Here is a 6,496-nt window from a genome sequence, read left to right on the forward strand (position 1 = left end):
TGTCTGTTACAATTACAGACACGGCAATCAACCATCGCTACATAATCATTGTGTGATGTTTTATGTAAAGAAAAAATCTTGTATGGGATGTTCAGAAAATATCTGCCTATAGTACTTAGTTTTAACAGTTTTATTTTCTTTAGAGTCGTTGAATATTTTAAAGTTTAAAACGATAGCGAGAGATCGTTGCAGGGAGTCAGGATCTCTCCAATGCTATTCACCGCCTGTTTACAGGAAGTTTTTAGGGCCCTAGATTGGCCAGAGTTAAGGATAAGAGGTAATGGAGATTATTATTAGTAACCGGTGATTCGCTGATGACATATGCGTTGATGAGTAACTCATGGGACGAATTACAGCTCATGATTACTGAACTGGACACGGAAAGCAGGTCTGAAAATCAGTAAGCATAAAACCAAAGTAAAGTGCAATAGTCAGGTATAGCGTGGCAGCAGAAAGCACAAAGCCGGGTTGATTGGCGGATCATGGGAGAGGCCTTTGCCCTGTAGGGGACGTAGTCCGGCTGATGATGGTGATGACAATAGCTTATTTTTAATGCAACATCGACTTTGCTATGGCACAGCAATGTTTTTTTTTGTTTGAGTTACCTTGGCAGCAAAGGGGGAAAAAGAGAACAAATTTAGAGAAAGGCAGATAGGTCAACCAGAATTGTAGCGCCCGTTTGCTACCCTGATCCGAGGGTAGGAGGAATGGAGGGAAAAAAGAGGAGAAGGAAAGCGCAGAGAAAAAGCAGACCAACGAACAAAAAAATAACTAGAGGTGTGTGTATGTGAGGCGGGGGGGGGGTATTCAAAATGGGTCACTACCACGCAAAGAGTTCAATAAGGCTTTGACTGATTTTTAGTGCGAAAAAGGATCGTGTCCGCATTGCAGCATGGATTGATCTCATAAGGGTGTGTCGTCAAGGCGGGCAAACGCAGCAGCGAGCGGCAGCCTCGGCAAGCTTTATAGCGAGGGCAGCGACAAAGAACGTGCTCTATCGTTTCATCGCTGTCGCAATGATCGCAAGCATCACTGTCTTCCATGCCGATTCGCAAGGCAAGCGATTTGGTGAAAACGACGTACATTAAACCACACTCAGCAATATCTCGTATTTTCATAGCAGCATCAATCTTTAAGGATGGGATACATTCTTGTACACTGTCTTCGTGTGCAGATTGAGCCACTGCATCGGCATGTTCGTTGCCGGATATTCCGCCGTGCCTTAGAAGCCCCTGAAACATGCTTTCATGTCTTTCGACGAAGAAGTGGTGGAGCATTCCTAGAACTATATTTGTTCATGAGGTCCCCGGCGTACTGCCTTGGAGTTTTCATTACAGAAAGGCACTTGCAATGACACTTATCAATGTTTTAGAGCAATCTGCATTAAAATGCAACAATGCACTGAGCTCCCAAGTCCCCGCCGCGGTGGTCTAGTGGCTAAGGTACTCGGCTGCTGACCCGCAGGTCTCGGGATCGAATCCCGGATACGGCGGCTGTATTTCCGATAGAGGCGGAAATGTAGGCCCGTGCGCTCAGATTTGGGTGCACGTTAAACAACCACAGGTGGTCTAAATTTCTGGAGCCCTCCACTACAGCGTCTCTCATAGTCATATGGTGGTTTTGGTACGTTAAACCCCACATATCAAACAATCAACAACGCAGCTAGCACACACAATCTACATATCAAACCTGGTGTCTCTTATCACAGAACAAGTAAATGACATTATATGGGCAAGTCAACTTGCGAAGCTCCCTTAGTTTTTTGAAGGCTGAAAACACTACGCGTACGTTAACCCGCTTGGCCAGTTTCTTCAAGTTATGAGAGATAAAGTGCATATACAGTATCACACCTACTCTGCGACCCGAGCTTTCCTCCACTTGTTGCTTGTCTCCTCTGTGCGAAACTTCCAGGATGCGTTCAGCTACAGAGACCTGCCGCAGAACTGGGTACCCTGCATCTGTGAGACGCTTGCTCTGAGTCTCGAAACTGGACACCATTTCGCGGTGACTTGATTTGGTCAGGGCATCTTTAAAACACAAGTTCGCGATGTCTCTCATAATAAGCTTTGAGTGTACCGAGACAAAAGAAAATAGAGCCTTATTTGCCGGTGGCTCATACGACCAGCATGAGTGCTTTCCTAACAGAAACAACTGGATAACCAAAAACCAAATACAGTCACCTTAAGCAAGTTCACAAGTAACTTTAAGGGGTGGGAGGGGGGAGAGGCGATGAATTCCTTAATCGCGGGTGACACTTCGTTATCCATCGCGTGTAGGGCTCTCGTAGTCAAGGGTGCATCAATGTTGCTCACCTTTAGTTTGCGTTGCCATCGTCGTGTTCGAGCGACGACGACTGTTTTCGGGCAGCGTTTCGTTTCTTGCCGCCACTGACCGTACTTCCGACTTCACTTGTGTTTCGTCTGCTTGAGCGCCGTCGTCCGAATCGCGACGACGTTTTGAAGACGCCAATTCAAATTCTATTCTTGGGCTATCCAGGTCGCCAAGCAAACCTTAATTTTCTTGTGTTTACATCGTAAACGAATAGTGTGAAGCCGAGTTTACAAGGGTCGAAGTGACGTTGGCCTGCATGGGACGCCGACATTTCCTGGTGCGTTGTTTGCAGTTGCGATGCGGCGTCCATTGCACGCACAGGACGCGTCTGTTCGCTCGTCCACTTCAGGTCGCAAGATCAAATCCCGGCTGCGGCGGCTGTATTTCCGGTGGAGGCGCAGATGCTGTAGGCCCGTGTGCTCAGATTTGGGTGCACGTTAAAGAACCCCAGGTGGTCAAAATTTCCGGAGCCCTCCACTACGGCGTCTCTCGTAATCATATGATTGATTGGTATGTGGAGTTTAACGTCCCAAAACCACCATATGATCATGAGAGACGCCGTAGTGCAGGGCTCCGGAAATTTCGACCACCTGGGGTTCTTTAACGTGCACCCAAATCTGAGCACACGGGCCTACAACATTTCCGCCTCCATCGGAAATGCAGCCGCCGCAGCCGGGATTCGAACACGCGACCTGCGGGTCGGCAGCCGAGTACCTTAGCCACTAGACCACCGCGGCGGGGCTCTCATTATCATATGGCGTTTTTTGGAAGTTAAACCTCACATATCAATCAGTGCCGCGAACCTTTTCGGGAAGATGTCGCTTTGGAATAAGTGAATTTATTTTGTATTCGTTGTCCGTTTTTGCCTGATTAATTTTTTTCTTAAATTTGTGTAAGACGTACCAGAAGAAATAAAAACATTTTCTGGATGCGTCGAAAAATGGGGCGGGGGCAAATGTCATAACATAATTTTCCCACACTACCCTGCGCACACCTCCCGTCACTAGACAACTGCACGTGAAGACCCAAGGAAACGTTTAGGCGGCTTCGAACTATTCTATTGGTGCTAAGCCCGAAGCAAAGATGGATCACGGCAGCCTTCTTTGTGGTTTTACGTTTCTTTCCCCCCCCCCTCTCTTTTCTCTTTTCCGGTTTTTCTGTCTTTTTTTCTGTCTTTATTTCCGTCTATCTCAATTTTTCTTCCCATTCATTTCTTTCTTTTCATATATCTCGCTCGCTTCCTGTTATTTATTTCTATAATGATACGCAGTTTTCCGTGCGCGTTACGCTTAGCGATGACGTCATACGACAGCCCCAGCCTCTAAAGTGTTCCTCACTTGCGTTGATCATCAAGGCGCTTGAAGAACAGATGAAGAAGACTTCTTCATGGCTCGAGCGCGTGCTCGATATATGCTACGAAGGGCTACTTTGCCTGCGTTTCCCTAAGCTATGACAGCATACGAAACATAAAGCGCTCCAAAAGGCACCTGACTGGCTATGGAAGATCACGAAGAGCTTGGAGAAAAGAACTTTAGAAGCGTGAAGGTTGCACGCCACGGCGAAAATTTTAAAGCTAAAGCTAAAAGAGCGGCCTTTCATAGCCTTTCAAAACGATCATTGGGTAACTGCTGCGAGCACACTTGCTTGATACGCACCTGGGCGTTAATAGTGAAAATTTTTGGGTAGTAGGCTGGTATTCGCTATACTATTTTTTATCATTCCTCTGAGAAGCTTGGTATCCACTAAACACTCGCAAGGAATTTTGTGCCAACTGTTCATGCAGTGGCTGATGACAAGGAATTATGGCTGAAGTGGGTATGCGCCACAGTTAATAGGGGAACAAGAACAACCTTTTGTAATCGATTGGAGCATTGGACGACCCACTCGTTACGCTATTCGCATTGTGCGACGACTGGTTGTTATTTTGCTGTTTGAGAACGCTTTATAAGTCGTATTAACGGGATCAAGCCTGCCTACGGCAAGTTTGCCAACGAGTCCCAAGTACCGGTGTGACTCATTGGTAGAACGCTGGGCTGGCACCGAGTAGGCCTGGGTTCGAGAGAGCCCCACTGTGTCATTGGTGCTAGGTTTTTTTGTTTTTGTTTTTGTGCGATGTGGTTACGGACACTGGCGGCGGACAACTGCACGTGACCTGAGTTGTGATCTCTTAACAGCTTTCGGTGTACTAGGTGTTTTAAAAAGTCAACAATGTAAAAAAAAATTCGTTAGTACCCTAATGATGAAAAACTCGCCAGTACTTAACTAGTGCTCATGTGGAGTTTATGCAGTTTTTTAATCTTTAACCGAGACATCATGTACATGTTGTCTTGCCAAGTATGGGCAGCACTCTCTTCAAATCATCCGAATTAACTGTGCTGCAGTCAAATATGAATGAATTAAATTGGGTTTGGTGATATTAAACAATGTATATGCTAGCCAGGACCAGGGAACAAGTTCAAATCATTCAATTTTTTAAATAATGGTTGTTGAACGAACGAGATTTCATTGTAGAAGAGCAATGTAGTAACCCACCTATTAGTGCGAACAAACTGATATGCCAGGCAAGGTTTCACTTCATGGCAATAGTTAACGCGTGATAAGAATAGACAAACGTTTGATATGAGACGTAAAGAACAGATATGTAACACGTGGCCTTATATGTGCAGTGCGAGTGAGCGGGGTTGCTGTGGGGACTCGCTCGCTGGATTCCGTGCCGACCGGTTGTGCCCTCGCGATTTCCGACGTCAGCGTAGCTCTGGCCGACTGGGCTCGCCCTACGTCATCTCCTGACGCCGACCTCCGACGACAGTGTATCTGTGAATGACAGGACTTGCTCTACGCCATCTGCTGACGCCGACAAGAGCTCTCGCAAGTGGTGCCCCGTCTTCGGACTCCTGTGACCATGTTTCCATCTTTCCTATCTCTCCTATCCCCTCGATATGTCGTTGCTCTCTGGATTACCTCATCTCTTTTTTTCTCTCTCTCAGCACCTTTATTCCTATCCTTTTAATCCCTCCTCACCCCCATCCCTTGTGAGCTACTGTTGAGGTGTCGCTCGCTGAAGCAGTCAGTTACGGGGCTCACTTTTCTCTTCCTTTCTCTCTTAGAACCACATTGTGTGTGGTTGCTGCTGCTTGCCGTGGTAATATCTGCCGAAAACAGTGGTGGGCTTGTGCCACGTTGCGGTGTTTCTTGTAGAAGAGTCATCTTTCGTAACTTCGCATATTTCTGTTGATGTCCACACGGGCGCACTAGAAAAAAAAGTCTGCCTTCTGCCGCTCGGAGCCTTGGAGACCGGCTCGTGGTGGTGCTAAAAGATGAGAAAAGGCACCTAATTTCTGCAACCAGGTCGGGAGCACGGCGCAGTGCCTAAAAAAATTATTCGTCCGCGACAGGACTCGAACCTGCAATCTTCTGATCCGAAGTCAGACGCCTTATCCATTAGGCCACGCGGACCGGGACACGGAGACCGGCTGAGCATACATACATGGGACGCTACACGAACACCCTCCTTTCTCGCGCTCTTTCCCTCTGTGCGCCGCTGTCAAGCAGGTTTCGGGACAATAGGCACAATGGAGCGCTTTTTCTCCCAAAACATCCGGAGGAACATGACCAGCATGACGTGTATGTTCGAGGAATCTCAGCAAATGCGGTGCACTGCTTGTAGAGAAGTGTCGAGGCTGGTACATGGAAGTTTGCCTACATGATGACTGCTATGACGCGCTCGATCCACATGCGATAATAATAATGCTAAATACATTGTTATTTTATGACACGCGATACACATATTGAATCATTCAGATTGTTTTGCCACATGAAGCAAAATTATTTGGCATCCTGGGATCAAATGCGCGTGCTAAAGTTTGAATGAATTTTATAGTAGCACTTTTAATGAAACTCTACAAGATTGTCACCCGGGATTCGGCAGATTTATGTAGATTTTCACTACATTCTAATTTTACAATATTTGAAGTGCAAATACACATATCCTTATATGGACAAGCAGTCAACGTTATAAACGTAGAGAGTTATTATAGTTTAGCGTTAGCTTGATAGCGTAGGTAGGGTGGTAGGGAGCCTTGATGCCCGCGCGCTCTTCTGAGGGTGAGGACAGCCGCGTCGTCTGCTACGACCGCTGCCATTGCGCCTCCCCACCACAACTCGA

General features: G+C 46.8%; 1 non-coding gene across 1 annotated transcript; it reads right to left on the reverse strand.

Moving 5' to 3' along the window:
• Positions 1–5,714: 5,714 nt before the first annotated feature.
• TRNAR-UCG (transfer RNA arginine (anticodon UCG)) lies at positions 5,715–5,787 on the reverse strand. The gene has a single exon. It is a non-coding gene; the product is annotated as a tRNA-Arg (tRNA).
• Between the last annotated feature and the right edge of the window lie 709 nt (positions 5,788–6,496).

This window comes from Rhipicephalus microplus, chromosome 5, assembly GCF_043290135.1.
Source record: "Rhipicephalus microplus isolate Deutch F79 chromosome 5, USDA_Rmic, whole genome shotgun sequence".
NCBI classification, from domain to species: Eukaryota; Metazoa; Arthropoda; class Arachnida; order Ixodida; family Ixodidae; genus Rhipicephalus; species Rhipicephalus microplus.